A 17,726-nucleotide genomic window follows, 5' to 3' on the forward strand; every position below is an offset into this window, starting at 1 on the left:
GAGACCCATCCCCCAAAACAACAGCAAAGCTGAGCAAGAGTTGAGTCACACAGGGCAGCAGCACTCCCCAGCCTCCAACGGCGGGACCTAGGGCTCCACAGGGGTCTGTGCAGTCCAGCAGCTCACAAGAGCAGTGGGAAGCCAGAGCTCAAGAGAGACTGGTGCGATCCAGCTGCCTGCCCACGGGACCTGCAGAGTGCAGGGGCACCAGAGAGGCCTGTGCACCCCAGCAGCGACTGTGTGATCTAGTTACCCGCCGGACCTGTGGGGTGCTGAAACACCAGAGAGGCCTGTGCGACCCAGCAGCCCATAACATAGGCATTGAGCCGGGTGCCCAAAGGGAAGCACATACCTTGTTCATGGATTGGAAGAATTAACATCATTAAAATGTCCATACTACCCAAAGCAATTTTTAGATTCAATGCAATCCCCATCGAAATACCAACAACATACTTTAAAGAACTAGAACAAATACTTCAAAAGTTCATATGGAACCTAAAAAAATCCCGAATAGCTACAGCAATCTTGAAAAAGTAGGACAAAGTTGGAGGGATCACCTTACCAGATTTCAGGTTAAACTATAAAGCCACTGTATTCAAAACAGCCTGGTACTGGCACAAGACCATGCAGCTAGATCAATGGAACAGAACAGAGAACCCAGAAATGGACCCAAGACAATATGCTCAATGAATATTTGACAAAGGGGGCAAGAGCATACAGTGGAGTAAAGACATCCTCTTTAATAAATGGTGTTGGGAAAATTGGACAGCTACATGCAAAAAAATGAAACTAGACCATCAACTTAGACCATACACAAGAATAAACTCAAAATAGATAACAGACTTAAATGTGACTCATGAATCCATAAAAATCCTAGAAGAAAATGTAGGCAACAAAATTTCAGACATCATGTGCAGCAGAATTTTCACTGATACATCACCTAAGGCAACAGAAACAAAGGAGAAAATGAACACATGGGACTACATCAAACTTAAAAGCTTCTGCACAGCAAAAGAAACAATCACCAAAATGGAAAGGCCACCCACTGTATGGGAGAGCATAATTGCCAATGATACATCAGATAAGAGGTTAATTTCCTATATATATCAAGTGCTCATACAGCTTAACAAAAGGAAGACAAAGAACCCAAAAATGGGCAGAGGAACTAAATAGACACCTCTCCAAAAGGAAATACAAATGGGCAAGAGACATAGGAAGAAATGCTCAACATCACTAATCATCAGAGAGATGCAAATTAACAACTATGAGGTATCACCTCACACCTGTCAGAATGGCCGCCATCAACAAAATCATCAGACAACAAGTGTTGGCAAGGGTGTGGAGAAAAGGGGACTCCAGTACACTGCGGAGGGAATGCAGACTGGTGCAGCCACTATGGAAAACAAACACTATGGTGTTACCTCAAAAAATTAAAAATTGAATTGCCATTTGACCCAGTGATCCCACTTCTAGGAATATACCTTAAGAAGTCTGAAACACCAATCAGAAAGAATTATGTACCCCCATATTCATAGCAGGATTATTTACAATAGCTAAGATCTGGAAACAGCCCAAAGGTCTATCAGTAGACAAATGGATAAAAAAGCTTTGGTACATATGCACAATGGAGTACTATGCAGCTGTAAGAAAGAAAGATCTCTTATCCTTTGAGACGACATGGAGGGACCTGGAGAGTATTATCCTACTCGAAACAAGCCAAGCAGGAAAGACAAATATCACATGATCTCACTTATTTGTGGAATATATTGAACATAACAGTCTGAGGAATGGGGTAGACCCAGAGATGTGGAAGTGGGGTACAGACTGACAATCCCCCGAAGAGGGGGTGGGCGGGAGAGATAAACCATGGAACTTATATGCACGTATGCATGAACAATGGACATGGACAACACAGCTGGGGACAGGGTGGGGAGGGTGGGCAGGTGGAATCAGTTGGGGAAAAAGGAGAAACATCTGTAAAAAAAATAAATAAATTAAATTAAAAAAGAAAACAGTATGCTCAGTGAAAGAATCCAGATACAAAAGACCACAATTTTAAAATTTGTATGATCTATTCACATGAAATGTGCAGAACAGGCAAATTGATTAAGACAGAGTGGTTAGTAGTTGCCAGTAGCTTGAGGGAGGGGCGATGGGGAGTAACTTATAATGGATACAGGATTTCCTTTTGGAATAAGGAAAATTTTCTATAACTAGTGGTTGTGGTGGTGCAATGTTGTGAATATACTAAACCCACTGAAGTGTATGTTAATAAAAGTAGCTGTCCAGGTGTGTGTGCGTGCGTGTGTGTGTGTGTGTGTGTGTGTTTGTGGCTTGTCTGCTCTACAATAATCTAGCTGGGCCATTTCATTAAGGAACTGTGAAATCAATATCTTTAGGTCTTTCCTCTTGGGCTCATCATATTCTGAAGAAAATGATTTTTCCATCTCCTCCTGATGAATATAAGTGTGTCCACTAACATTCTTGAGAGAAGAGGGCCAGAAATCTCAAGATTGAATATATAAAACTTCAGTTATTTATCCTTTTTCTCCCCTTACTATAACTCTGCCTTCACTTTGCCTAGTGTTCGCCAGTCCAGAAATACTCTTCCTTTCTGTCTCTCATATCTAGAGAAGCAAGTTCAGGACTCATATCTGGAGAAGTAAGGTGACATTCCCAGGATCATATAACTTGGCAAAAGCCCGAAGCAGGACTAGAACCCATGACTTACCTACAATTCCACATGCCAATTGGCGCCCACTACTGTCATTTAAGGTTTTGAATTTTGGGGCTTCTCAGCTTTTGGGCTCCTGACCCCCAGAGGAAGAAGTTGTATTTGCAGTTGAAGGGTAGCAGAATCTGTCACTGCAAATGTGACTCTAGGAGTTTAGGACATTCTACCCCAAAATATGCCACTTGGATATATTGATTATTTTGAGCTGTAGGCACTTGCAAAACAGCAAATGGATGGAGAGGTTTTCTCCAAACTCCCCTTATCTGCCTAAAGACAGATCCTCCAAAAGGAACTCATTTGCCATAAATCACTTTCCCCAGAGTTTCATCAATCAGGGAAAGATTGACTCATCACAGGAGAGGATATTAGAAGTTGACACCATGCCCAGACAAACTTTGTCACAAGCTATCATCTGTTCTTCTAAGGGCCCATCCATCTTTCCATCTTTCCTAAAAATCATTTACTTTCTTTTAACAGATCAACTCTCCTCCCTTTTTCTTATTAAGATGGTATTTAATCCTGAATTCTAATGGCACCAGGAGGAGTAACCTATTTTCCTCTGGTATCTCTGATGTATACATGAATATGTATGTTAATAAACTGTTTTCCTCTGGTTAATCTTTTATTACAGGGTTCTCAGCTAAGAACTCAGAAGTGGAGAGGAAAAATAATTTTTGTTCCTTTACATAGTCAAGCTCTTCAGGAAATGTCCAATCAATTTCCTGATATGATAATTAATGGGAAGCAGCTGTCGCTTCTCTTTTATTTAAAAAGTGGAATTTATGGGGATTAATATTTATAAAGCACTTTTTGAATGGAAGAAGCACTGTGATTATTCAACAGAGTGTAGAGCTATTGGAGAGCGAGATTAATCAATCTCTTGTAAATCTGTTTAAGTAGGCAAAATGGATATGACAAAGGACCTGATCAAAAAGACATCCGATGCTCATCAGTGCATACTGCCAGTGTGGCCAGTATTTCAGAAAAGTCTGCAGCTATTACTCCTCCTGTGTGTCCTCTCCTAGTGCAGCTTATCACTGGTATATCACCTTGGTAAGAATCCTGGGCAGCTATTGCCCATGCTAATTTAATCATTCTTTTTAGTAAGATGTCACATTACCAAAAATAGGCCTGCTCCTCGGAATAATGTAAGTTGGTACTGAAGATTTAATGGGAGACGGAGAAGAGAGTTCAGATTGCATACATCACAGTAACACTTAGTAAAATCTCTTTATTACATCTCTGATCTATTTTCGAAATGTTCTCTCTGGCTGGCGGTACCTTAACGTCCACACTCTAATCTCTGCCACAGCCTCCAAAACCTCATCTATTTGCTGGAGCCCTTCAGCTCTGTCCTCACCTCAGTTTGCAAAATGAACCATGTTGGCCAGCCAGTTTTTTGCCCTCAATTCCGTCTCAGGAACTATGTATTGGTATTCAGATCTATTCCCAAAGCTTTAGTCCAGTATTCCAGAAGCAAAGTATTAACACTCAAAAGGTATGTGGGTGAGGATGGGGAAGGAAGGAGAGAGGCAATTCTGTGGTTCAAAGAAACAACACTTTCTTCTTTTTGCTGTGTGCTAACATTTGGATGTGTCTTCCCATCTTTAGACTAGCTCATACCCAATTAAACATACATCCTGACTTGAGATAATAATATGAGGAAACACAAAATCGCATTTCTAAATTTCTTCACCATTCAGTGTATTCCAACAGATACGTTTAATCTAAAATTGTTTGTGAACAGAGTTAAATTCAAGAAATTGCAATTGAACAATAGTTACTTCTTAAAAATGGTGTGGATAGGAAAATATAAATACATTCAATAATGCAATGACACACTAACAAAACAATATAGACACTGATGTAAAAACAAATGGATAAAAATAAAGTGAAAATGACATTCAGATGTTTAAAATAAACAAGTAGATAAACTTACTTTTGGGAAGATTTCATGTAAAATTCAAAATGTCTAGCGACATAGTGAAACTGAGAAGATAAAGTTTATAATTTGGATACTTGTGTTTTTCATGAACTTAGTTTGAAACAAATATAAGGAAAGTATAAAGTGGTGAGAAAGATAAATGTTGAAAGATAAACTGAGGCATATTTTGACGTTTTGTGAGTTTATTTGAGCAAAACTTGATTCAAACAAGGCTTCACCAAAACAGACAGGGTTAAATGGCTTTCCTAGCAGGAGCCAGGGGACAGACTGGTGTGGAGAAAAAGGTGTGGAATTAAAGAAAGGAAATTATTTGATTGGCTGTAGCTTGAAGCATCGTTGGCTGTGATTGGTTGTCCTTTGTTTTCGATTTCTTAATGTTGGCATTTACAGGCTTAAGTTTTAGTTTTCTTACATAGGCTACCGAAGCAGTAGGGCCACTTCAGGCTAATAGCCACCTTGTTTGATTAATTTCACATACAGAATACTACAAAGCAGACCATTAAGTTAAATTCAGAAAATGTTTATACAGATGATTTGTCAAGTAACATAATTTTTAACAGTCAAGGTAGGCACAATAAAACATTTTTAAAATAAGTATTTAAAAATTATTATTAGGAGATAATTATGAAAAGAGATAGATAGATAGATAGATAGATAGATGATAGATGATAAATGATAGATAGATAGATAGATAGATATAGATAGATAGATAGATAGATCACTGAACACTAGGAAGAGATAACTATTGGCTTGGTAGGAATTATTCCAAGTTGAACACACTCAGTGTGGCCCAGCTCTTCAGGGCTCTCAGAGAGGTGAAGGCCAAATTGCCACTATGGATGAAAGGGGCCACATACTAACCTGACAAGTTCAGGGAAGACCTGTATGGTGACTTTACAAACTTAAATACCTAAAATAACCACAAAGGAGGGTCTGAAATTAAAACTTATTTTTCAATCCTCCCTCAAGGATATTTTTCCATATATCTTCAGATAGAGTGGGAGAGAGAGAGAGAAACATCCATGTAAGAGTGACACATCAATTGGCTGCCTCCCACACAACTCCAGCCAGGAACGGGGACCAAACTGCAACCGAAGTACGTGCCCTTGACCAGAATTGAACCCGAGACTATTTGGTCCGAGGGCCAACACTCTAATCACTGAGCCAAACCGGCCAGGGCTGAAATGAAAAGTTTTAAGCTAAAAGCAGTTTATGGTGGGTAGTCATGTCTTAAGCTAGAATCTTCCCTGACAAAGCTCAATGTTCACCTTAATTAAGCCTATCTATTGTTTTTTTGCATCTAAGGTAACATACCTTTGGAATGTCAAAGTAGTTTCCTTTTTCTGGACCCCTCAAAGCACAGGTACCGCACCAGAGCAGAGAGCACAAATCCCTTCATTGTATTGAGTTAATTGTTGAAAGAAGTATGTATCTATCATTTTACTCTTTATCTAATCCCAGAGATCCCATCTCCCTAATCTATCACCAATGGATTTCATGTAACCCACTTAACATCTTCTTTTTTGATTATAATATCTAAGATGAAAAACTGCCATTCTCTGGAACAATTTCTCAATGTTTCTTATGTTGACAGCACTGATGATAGAGGTTGCTGTTGCTTTGGACTGGATAACTCTCCCAATTGTTGCAAATTTAAATTGTTGGCAGTTCTGTTGTTCAAACAGTGCTTAAACACTTTCAAAGCAATGACTTGACATGTTTTGTTATATTCTCTGTATCTTCAAAGCAGGTCTCCAAATATGGGGATGGTAGGGGAAAATTTGTCTTTCAGTGGGGAACTATGCATTGTCTAGAGCACATCCTTCCAAGTGTTTATTTTATTTTATTTTTTTATCCTCACCCGAGGACATTTTTCCATTTTTTTGTACAGATAGAGTGGGAGGGAGAGAGAGGAAGAGAGAGAGAAACATTGACGTGAAAGGGACACATCGAGTGGCTGCCACCCGCGCGACCAACCAGGGCCAGGGGACAAACTGCAACCGAGGTACGCGCCCTTAGCGGGAACCGAACCCGGGTCTCTCTAGACCGCAGGCTGACGCTCTAACCGCTGAGCCAAACCGGCCAGGGCTTTCCAAGTGTTTTGATATTAATTCTTCGGGAACCATTTTACAGCTCCAAAATTGGTAGATAACTGATAACAATGCAAAGTAATTCTTGTCTATGGACATACAAACTGTCTTGTAGAGGTTCAATTGACTTTCTTCCTCTCACTGAGGAATTAAGCTAGTTTTGCCACCATTTCACTGTTCCTTATCATAAAGGTGTCTGTTCTTTCAATTCTTTTTTTTTTTCTTATCCTCACCCGAGGACATTTTGTTTTTCATATTTTTTTGTTCAGATAGAGTGGGTGGGGGAGAGAGAGAGAGAAACATTAATGTGAAAGGGACACATCGAGTGGTTGCCACCCCCACAACCCAACCAGGGCTGGGGACAAACTGCAACCGAGGTACATGCCCTTAGTGGGAACCGAACCCAGGTCTCTCTGGACTGCAGGCCGGTGCTCTAACCGCTGAACCAAACCGTCCAGAGCTGAATTCTCTTTTGAATTAATTGTAACATCTTACCCACTCCCTCATTAATGAGTTAGTATGTGTTCATTTTATATCTGTATGAGAGTTACAAACAAATTTATGTTTTTTGGTTTGTTTCCTTTAACATTACTTAGGAAACAAGCTTCCTTTACAATTAGTTGAAATGTATAACCGGAACACCTATTTCAATGACTAATTAAACATATTCTCACACTAATTAAACATATTCTCTGCTTCGTGAGTATGTTAAAGAAATTTCTGCTCTAATTAATTAGTTTCTCACTAATCAATCATTTTTCGTCCGACTGTCTTCTCTGCAGGGGATGCAGGGAACTAGGTTTACCCCGGTGTAGTTTCTAACTGCATGCTGAGGACGCTTTCTGCATCCAGGACTGTTCTGCTTTTCCTAAAGCGCTGATACTGTTCTGTGAAGTTACAGAACTGAGTTTCCTGGTACTCTTACACTGCCGACTGTGAGCTTACACTTTATGTAGAATTATGAATGCCCCTAAAAGAAAACCTCCTTTGTTTTCTCTCCTCTCACAATGCTTCTGACACCAAATGGGGGTTGGAGGTTATCCCTACCAACAATTCTCCAGGTCTCTGTGGACACCAATGGGGAGTCCTATAATTTAATTTAATTCTGACACTAACTATCTGGAGTTAGTGCAGATCCCACGGGTTAAAGGCCCAGTCCTACGAAACTGCTTTCCCCCGCTTCAGACCCCAATGGCAAGTCCAAATTATCACATGTGCTTCCGGTTGACCTGCTGTAAACTAGAAATTCCCATGACTCCATCCTCAGGTTTAATAACTTGCTAGAATGGGTCACAGAACTCAGGAAAACTATTTACTAGATCAGCGATTTTCAACCTTTTTCGTCTCATGGCACACATAAACTAGTTACTAAAATTCTGTGGCACAGTGGTTGAAAATCGTTGCACTCGGTTACTGGTTTATGATACAGAATTCAACTCCGGAACAGCCAGATGGTAGAGGCACAGGGCCAGGTTTGGGGAAGGGGTCTGTGCTCTCTCAGCACACCATCCTCCCAACACTTCGAGTGTCAACAAACCCGCAGCTCTCTCACTCCCTTTGTTTGCGGTTTCTGTGGGGATTCCATTATGTAGGCACGACTGATTAAAGCATTGACCATTGATGATTAAGTCAGTCTTCAATCCCTCTCCCCTCCAAAGAGGTTAGGGTAGGCCTGAGAGTTCCAACTCTCAAATCAGCCCCCAAGTCTTAGGAGCTTTCCAAAAGTCACTGCATTAAGAAGAACTCAGGTGTGGTTGAAAGGGGTTTGTTATGAATAATAGAAGACCCCCTCTTACCTTTATCACTCTGGGGCTATTTCAGGAACTGGGGACAAAATCCAAATATTATAACCAAAAATTTTCCTTTAGTTCTTATTTAGGAAATCTGGCCAGGAGCCTGGATGACTAAATATACACTTCTTTTTCAATTTTTTTTTTCTTTATTGATTTTTTGAGAGAGAGGAAGGGAGAAGGAGAGAGAGATAGAAACATTGATGAGAGAGAACATCACTGGCCGCCTCCTGCATACCCCACTGGGGACTGGGTCCACAAGCTGGGCATGTGCCCTGGCCGGGAATTGAACTGGTGACCTTTTGGTGCATGGGTCGATGCTCAACCACTGAGCCACACCAGCCAGGCTACATTTCTTATTATATCACAATTACAGCCCCTTTCTTTCCTGAATGGTGAGAAGAATTATGGTGTGTATTAGTCAGGCAAGTAAGTCATCATGCAATAAGCATTTGTTAAGCATCTAGTATATGCTGAGGTCTCTGCAAGGTGCTATAATATATGAGAAGAAACTTTTCCTCAACAGGTTTACTACCCAACTGGCAACAGGAAATTAAGGAGCAAGAAAATAGAAATCAATAAAAGACTAAGTTGGCAAATATACATACATATATATATATATATATATATATTTTTTTTATCCTCACCTGATGGCACTTTTGCATTTATCTTCAGATAGGGCAGGAGGGAGAGAGAGAGGAAGAGAAAGAGAGAAACATCGACGTGAGAGAGATACATCGAGTAGCTGCCACACATACGACTCCAACCAGGGCCAGGGACAAACTGCAACCGAGGTACATGCCCTTAGTGGGAACCGAACCCAGGACTCTCTGGTCCACAGGCCAACATTCTAACTTCTGAACCAAACTGGCCAGGGCTATAATTTTTTTTATAATCCTCACCCAAGGATATTTTTACATTTATCTTTAGACAGAGTAGAAGGTGGGGGGGGGGAGAGAGAGAGAGAGAGAGAGAGAGAGAGAAACATCAATGTGAGAGAGAGAGAGGGACACATAGATTGGTTGCCACCCCCACGGCCCTAAGCAGGGCTGGGGATGAAACGCAACTGAGGTACATGCCCTTGGCCTGAATCAAACCCACAACTCTGGTCTGCAGGCCGGCGCTCTAACCACTGGAGCCAAACTGGCAAGGGCTAAATTGGCAAATGTTAAAAATGCAGTAGAAGTTCAGAGAAAGGAGAAGTCAGTGTTGCCTGGAACTAAGGGAGGGCTTCCTGGAGGAGGTGCTACTTAAGCTGGTATTGAAAGATGAACAGAAATTAGAAATCTGTTTAACATTTTAAACAAGGTTTTTTTAGTCTGTGATCCATGCTTCTGTTTCAGGAAATCCCTCAAATTGTCTCCCAAATTTTGGACATATATATATGCTTGTGCATTTTTCTTATGAGTGGGCCTATATGTTTATCAGCTTCTCAAAGCGGTCTGTGACCACTGAAAAGTAAAAAAACTAGCACTTAAAACCATATATTCAGGAACAGGAGACCTTCAATATTGATCTTGTTCCAGAAAGTGGTAAAATATTATAGTTAATGTCATCTCAACACTTACACTAATGAGATACAGGGTGTGATTAAGCATTGTGGGGTGGGATAAGGGGGCTGAACCAGTCCTGTGGCGGCGGCGGCAGCAGCAGCAGTAGCAGCAGAAAAGCCACTTTCCTATCACAACTTTCTCTATTTTAATTAGCCTTCTAGACATGTACTTTTCATTTGGATTTTCTAACTTAAACTGAATGTGGTCTATATATAGTTTCCTCTCTTACATCGAAAAGTGTAAGTTTCTAGAAAAATAAACCTGATAAATTAAAAGGTGTTAGATGATTTCTTCTCAAACTTGACCATGCTTATACTTGACTTGTATGCATTCTCTCTCTCTCTCTCTCTCTCTCTCTCTCTCTCTCTCTCTCTCTCTCCCCCGCTACACACAAAGGTAAGCAATCCTGGGTAATCTATAACATATTATTTTTCTTTATTTCCCACATCTCTTTTCCTTTTTCCTTAGAATTTTGTGTCTAATCTAAAGACATGCTCAATAAATATAGAAATCTTAACTTAGATGAAAATTTCTATTTAAAAAAGGATGTTAAAAAATAGAATCCATTACTTAGAACTCTTTACCCAATTACTCTCTCTCTCTCAGAGCTTCTGTGGGTGCCAGCTGTGTTTTCCTTGCGGTAAAGGCAGGCAATTTGAGTAAATTAAAGAATGTTTGCAACTGATGTGTACAGAGCTGTCCTTGGAAGTGTACATAGTATTTTCAAGATGATAGACTGTAACGAATGTTTTATCTTTTCAGTGTTAGACCTGATAACATGCTGTCCTATTTCTCATTTATGATAAGAAAACTAAAATGGTATGAAATTCTATATAATAATATCTGCATTAGTTTCCCAGGGCTGCCATTACAAAGTACCACAACCTGGATGGCTTAAAATAGCAGAAATTTATTGTCCCAAGTTCTAGAGGTAGAAGTATGAGATAAGGTGCTGGCAGAATTGGTCCTTCCTGATGGCTATGAAGGCGAATCCTTTTCATACCTCTCAGCCAAAGGTTTTGCTGGCAATCTTCAGCATTACTTAGCTTGTGGACTCAGCACCCCAATCTCTGCCTTTATCTTCACATGGCATTCTCTTTGTATGTATGCTTTTGTCCAAATTTCCCCTTTGTAGAAGGATGACATCTTATTGAAGGATGGGCCTCCCCTAATGCAATATGACCTCACCTTAACAAAATTAACTCCATCTATGATGACCTCATTTCCAAATAAGGTCACATTTTGAGGTAGTAGGGGTTAGAACTTCAACCCATGAATTCTGAGGGAGACATAATTCAGCCCATAACAATATTGCTTATTAGACACTTTTGATATTGGTCAAAGCATAAGCCATAATGACTAGAGGTGATTTAAATTTTTTTTTACAGTATTGAATTAGTCGCATGATTATAAAACTTGACAATTTATTGAGATCATTACTTAGTGACAGAAAGTGTCATATTTTCTGATTATTTATCAGATACAAGTGAGTTCTGATGATTTCTGTGTATTACTGGTATTGCAAATTATCTGCACATATTTTAAGACACCCTGATATAACAGCATTTTTCTTTTTTTAAAATCTTTTTAAAATTTTATTTTTCAATGGCAATTTACATTCAATATTATTTTGTATTAGTTTCAAGTGTATAGCACAGTGATTAGACAATCACATACTTTACAGAGTGTTCCCCCTGGTGTTCCCAGTCCCACCCGGCACCGTGCATAATTATTACAATATTATTGACTATATTCTCTATGCTGTACTTTACATTCCCATGACCTTTTGTAACTACCAATCTGTACTTCTCAATCCCTTCACCTCTTTCACCCAGTCCCCCAAAACCCCGACCCTTCCGGCAATCACCAGTCTGGTCTCTGTGTCTATGAGTCTGTTTCCTTTCTGTTTGTTTGTTAATTTTGACCTTTAGATTCCACATACAAGTGAAATCATAGAACATTTTTCTTTGGCAACTAAAATGAAAGCCAGTTTCTACTTGTGACAGTTGCAGAGAGCAGTGGATTGTCCCACAGCTCAGCACTTACTGTGCCATGTAGCATATGCCCACGGAAAGCACTGTCAGTATCAGCAGACCAGCACCAACCACCCTATGTCAGGTGCATAGGGTTGAGGTAGAGCTTCTTTGTTTTCTCCTTTCTCCCTCCATCTTCCTCCTTCCCTAGGTCAGTGGAATAGAGAACGATAGTCTACCTTCTTGATAGTAGCTGTGTTTAGAAGCAGATCTCGGTAGAGAAGGCACTCTGCCCGTGCCACAAATAGTCCATTTGAATTTTCCAAGTTGTAATGAGACAGTGATGATACATGCAGAACTATATCCGAAGTGTAATACTAAAGTAATATATATAGTCAAGTACATGAAACAAACTCCACTTTTATCAATTCGTTTATCCATTCAGCAGTCATTGAGAACTGCTGTAAAGTAAGGATTAACGCCAAGGACTTCGGATTCAAATATATATGAGTTCCAACCTGGATTCTATTATTAACTGATTATTGACCTTAGAAAGTCTCTTATAGTTATGTTTGATGTTTTGAACCTCAATTTCCTTATTTGTGTATATTTGAAATAATAACATTGTCAGGAAGGATTACAATTGGGGATAAAAATCTCTAGATCTCAGTAGCCTGGAAAAACAGAAGTTTGTTTCCTGCTCATGTTACATACTATTCTTGTTGGCCGAGTTCTCCAAACCAGGTGGGTTGCCTTCCAGATGACAGAGCAGCCAGTATTTGGAACATTTACCGTTGTTATGGGAGGGGTGGAGGGGAAGAGCTCTTGACGGCATTTTTCAGCAATTCAATGCTAGGCATGGAAACATTTCTGCTCACATCTCATTAGCCAGAACTAGTCACTGACCCCACCCAATCACAAGGGGCCAGAAATAGCAATACTACCATGAAGAGCTGGAAAGACCTGGTGAACAACACAAAGACTATCACAAATAGCCTTCAACAGGGAATAAAGAAGGATTTCATGGAAGGGAGGTATATATTTATATTGTAACTAGAATAATAATAATTGCTATTATTGAGTGTCTACCATGTGCCTGCCAGATATTTACTGAGCATCTGTGGTGTGAACAAGGCCAGCACTGTCTCTTTGCTCCCAACTCCCACCCCAGGAACTGATTCCAAGTCCTGTCATTCACTAGAACTCAGTGGTATGCAGCAGGAGAAAGGAATGTGATAACAAAGTCACAGGTGTGATTTTAGCTAGCATTTTTACATTTTATCAATTTTCCTCATTGTGCAAGTATCAATAATAAAGAAGCATTTAGAATGTAATATCAAAGCCCCTCTCTATTCCCTTTGTTCTCAATGCTATCCAGATTCTACTCCAGAGGGCTCACTGTTAACAGTTTATAGTTTATACTTCCTGTCCTCTTTTCTCCACATTTCCAAACATGTATATGTATCTGTATGCATATATATGTATGCATATATACACACACACATGTATATCTTAAGGAAAAGAAACCATTCTGCATACAATATGTTGTGTTTTTACTTTATTTTCACTTAAGTTTATGTATTAGAGATTTACCCATGTGGATACTTGTAGATATAGTTCATTTTATGAATATAATACAAATTTTCACCGTTCTCTATGAACATTTAATTTATTTTTAAACATTTTTTATTATAAATAGTGCTTCAATGAACATTTTTAAATACATATTAGGATATTTATTTAGATTAGAATCTTGGCAGTGGGACCACTGGGTATAAGGGTATATTCACTTATGAAATTATATAGAAACTAATACTTGCCTTTTAAAAGGGCTTCACCAATTTTTACTCCCATGAACAGTGTATAATAATGCATGTTTCCTTGTATCCTCTCCATAACTTCCTGTTATCAGTCTTAACTATTTGTTAGTCTAGGGGAAATAAATAAGATTTTTATGGGTGCTTTAGTATGTTCTTCCCTGGTTATTCATGAAGCAGAGAATGATTTCTTATGTTTTTTGACCATTTGTACATTATTTTTGTGAACTGATTGTTCATATATTTTGCCTGTTTTCCTGTTGGATTCTTGATATTTTTCTTACTGGCTTCTAGGAGCTCTTTAAATGTAATAGCAATCATGTGTTGTATTTTCTCTAATCATTTTCTCTAAGCTTCTTGCTTGTCTTTGATATTACATGTCTTTTACTAATAAATAATTTAAAATTGTATGTATTCAAATTGGTAGGCTTTTCTTTTTTTTTTAATCCTCACCCGAGAACATTTTTGCATTCATCTTCAGATAGAGCAGGAGGCAGAGAGGGAGGAAAAGAGATAGAAAAACATTGATGTGAGAGAGACACATCGACTGGCTGCCAGCCACACGACCCCAACAGGGGCCGGGGACAAACTGCAACCGAGGTACATGTCCTCAGGAACTGAACCTGGGACTCTCTGGTCCGCGGGCCGATGCTGTAACCATTGAGCAACCGGCCAGGGCGGTAAGCTTTTCTTTTATGGCCTCTGGATTTTATATGTCATTTCAGAATATTTTTTCCACCCAAATAAAAATAATCCACATTATTTTGTTCTATTAATTTTTAAGTTTTGTTTTTACAGTTTGTTTTTTAGACCAAGTGGAACTAATTTTTGCATAGGACCTGAGTTAGACATCTAATTTTATCTTTTCCTATAGGAGAAGTCAGTTGTTCCAAATCCAATTATTAATTTGGAAATTCCACTTTACTTACGCATACACGCACTTTTCTAGACTATTTTTTCATTGGCATTTCTACACTATTTTAATAACCACAGCTTAATTGTATGCCTTAATAGCAGTTAGGACCGATCCCACCTCCTTGTTCTTCTCTTTAAAAATATTTTTGGCTGTCTTGTACTTTTTCACTATGAATTTTGAAATCTGATTTATAAGTCCCATTAACTATTCTATTGGAATTACCCCAAATATATTAATCAGGGAAGAACTGACAGCTTAATACTATTGAATTTCTACACTCAGAAACATGATATATCTTTTATTTATTTGGGTCTACTTTTCTGTCTTGCATGAAAGTTTTATAGTTTGCTCTATGTTGGTCTTACATATTCCTTTTCAGTATTATTTCCAGATAGTCTGAGTTAATTACTATCATTTCGAATGGAATAAATGTTTCCATTACATTTTCTGATTTAACATTGCTGATATATAAATTTTAATTTTTTTGTTTTTGTTGAGCTTATATCACTGGCTTACTCAGTGATCACATTGATTTTAACTGCTTATCATTTGGGTATTCTGGGAGAAAATTATAGAATTTACAAATACCAACTGTTTTCTGTATAGCCAGTCTTACTGGGAACATAGAGACGACTTAAAGTATTTACTGCAAAGGGTATTGAAAAGAGCAAAGTGGTTACAAAGTGACGGGAGCCTCTGAAAAACCACACCAGTAACAAGGAGATAACCCAGAGCTTAATGGTAGCAGGAAGCCACAACAACAAGACTGAAGAGATAAAGGGAGGAGGCAGTGTTACTAGAGCTGAGAACCAGGCTCACTCTCAGGAGACTAGAAGCATGGTGGACCTGTCTGACAGAGAAGCTGTAGAAGATGCTGACAGAGAAGCTGTAGAAGATGGAAAGGAAATGAGAAAGATACCTCACCATCTCCATTCCCCCACTCTCCAATCTCCCACCAGCGCCTCCCACCTGTTGAATTTAGCTGGATAGCAGCTGAAGAGAAAGCGCGGGAAACGCAGCTTGCAAAGGTTGGCCCAATCTATGATACAGAGCAAACCATGAGGTGTTTCAGGAGTGGGTCTGAGCACAGGTAGCCTAAGATTGGCCCACTTTCCAGGATTTATGCTTCTAAATTATTTTTCTCATTTTATTGCTTTGGTGAGGACCTGTGGCACAATATCGAAAAGTGCTGGGAACAGGAAGTCTCTGCGCTTATTCTTGATTTTAATAGAATTATTTCTAATGTTTCAATCTTAAACTAGATGCTTAATATTGTTTATAGTTATTATTATTATTTTTTCCCTCACCTGAGAAAATTTTTGCATTTATCTTCAGATAGAGCAGGAGGGAGAGAGGGAGGAAGAGAAAGAAAAATATTGATATGAGAGAGACACATCAGCTGGTTGCCACCCACAGGAATCCAACTGGGGCCCGGGATAAACTGCAACTGTATAATTATCATTTATCAGATTTTAAAATAAAGTTATTTAGCATTTACTGAGATGATTATATATATAAATATGTATGTACATATTTATTTATTTCATTAACCTAGTGAATTGCACTAATAGATTTGCTAATGGTGAATCAGTCTTCCATTACTGGGAAAAGACTTACTTTATTATAGTGTATTGTTCTTTTTAATAAAGTGCCATAATTGTTTATATCTTATTTAGGACTTTGGGATCTAGGTTTATAGGTATCATGAACCTAGAGAATTATGCTAGCCCTCAGAATGGGTTAAGACTCATTCCATCCTTTCTATGCCCTGTATACACAATACAAAGTTTTCCTAATCTTTAATATTTGGAAGAAATCCCACTTAAAACCTGGTGTTAATGCCTTTTTAAGGGGCAGAGTATTTAAAACCTTTTCAAGTTCTTCTATGATCATGCTTTCTTTCCTTCTTGAGTCAACGGCTGAAAGTTGCTTTAACAAAATTTTATCTAGTCAGGAAGACATCTTGGTCTTTGTCTTGCAGCCAAATGCCTTGGAGATATATAGTTCCTTGCTCATGTGAGGGAGGTTGCATAGCCAGGATGCTTTTCCTGAGACTGATGATTTCTATAGGGGAAATATGTACCTCATTAGGTGTCAATTTGGAGAATGATATAAAGAAAGGTTCTTCACCCCAGAGGCCACTTATTCCATTATTTCAGGGACACAGGTATCTGATTGAAACACTCTGGGGAGAAAACAGTGGTACCAATTTAGCCAAAGAAGTGCTGTCTCAGGGATAGTATCCCAGCAGTCCTTGCATGTATGAGGTGAGAAAGTGCTATCACATTGGTATAGAAATTAGGCCATTCCCAGGGTGAGCTACTTCAGCTAATTAAATCTGAAGACCAGAGGTCATTTTACTTGTATTCTTCACCAATATCGGGGGAAGGATTTATTAGTTTTCTCATATTCTTCACTGTAAAGCAGAAATCTTGAAAAGTTTTTATTTTAAAGATGACCTCAAATTATGAAACCTATGACCTAAGGCATATTCAAGGCCAACATGGGACATTATGAGTGAATATGGAGAGTGATAGTTTTCTTCAAACCCCTGACCCTATTTTGATATAGGGGAAATTAGGTTAAACTTCACATCCAGGGCAGCCTTAAGAGGAGAAAGAAGTAAATTTCTAGGTCAGTCTGTTGTTATATTCATGTGAGCATGGGTATTGGGAAGGTTCGCTTTGTTCTCATGGGAAGTGTTTGGGTTGGTTGTATATATGTGACTATCAACTCCTACCATCAGAAGAGCCACTGTGTTCTCTCAGCGCTTCTACCACTTTTACCTCACTGTCTATTCATCACATGACACTCCCCATCTGCAGTCCCTCATTCTGTCCCTCTCTCCAAGTGGTACCACAGAACAATTCCCTTGGAGACTCTAGTACACTGCTGGTGGGAATGCAGA

General features: G+C 39.0%; 1 long non-coding RNA gene across 1 annotated transcript in view; it reads left to right on the top strand.

Annotated features, from left to right (window-relative positions):
• The first annotated feature begins 15,506 nt into the window (after nucleotides 1–15,506).
• The window catches only part of LOC118625721, a 130,453-nt gene continuing 128,233 nt past the window's right edge, over nucleotides 15,507–17,726 (top strand). The window contains exon 1 of the long non-coding RNA XR_004958713.1: nucleotides 15,507–15,846. This is a non-coding gene — a long non-coding RNA (uncharacterized LOC118625721). The remainder of the gene's footprint in view (nucleotides 15,847–17,726) is intronic.

This window comes from Molossus molossus, unplaced genomic scaffold (assembly GCF_014108415.1).
Source record: "Molossus molossus isolate mMolMol1 unplaced genomic scaffold, mMolMol1.p scaffold_m16_p_11, whole genome shotgun sequence".
Classification (NCBI taxonomy): Eukaryota; Metazoa; Chordata; class Mammalia; order Chiroptera; family Molossidae; genus Molossus; species Molossus molossus.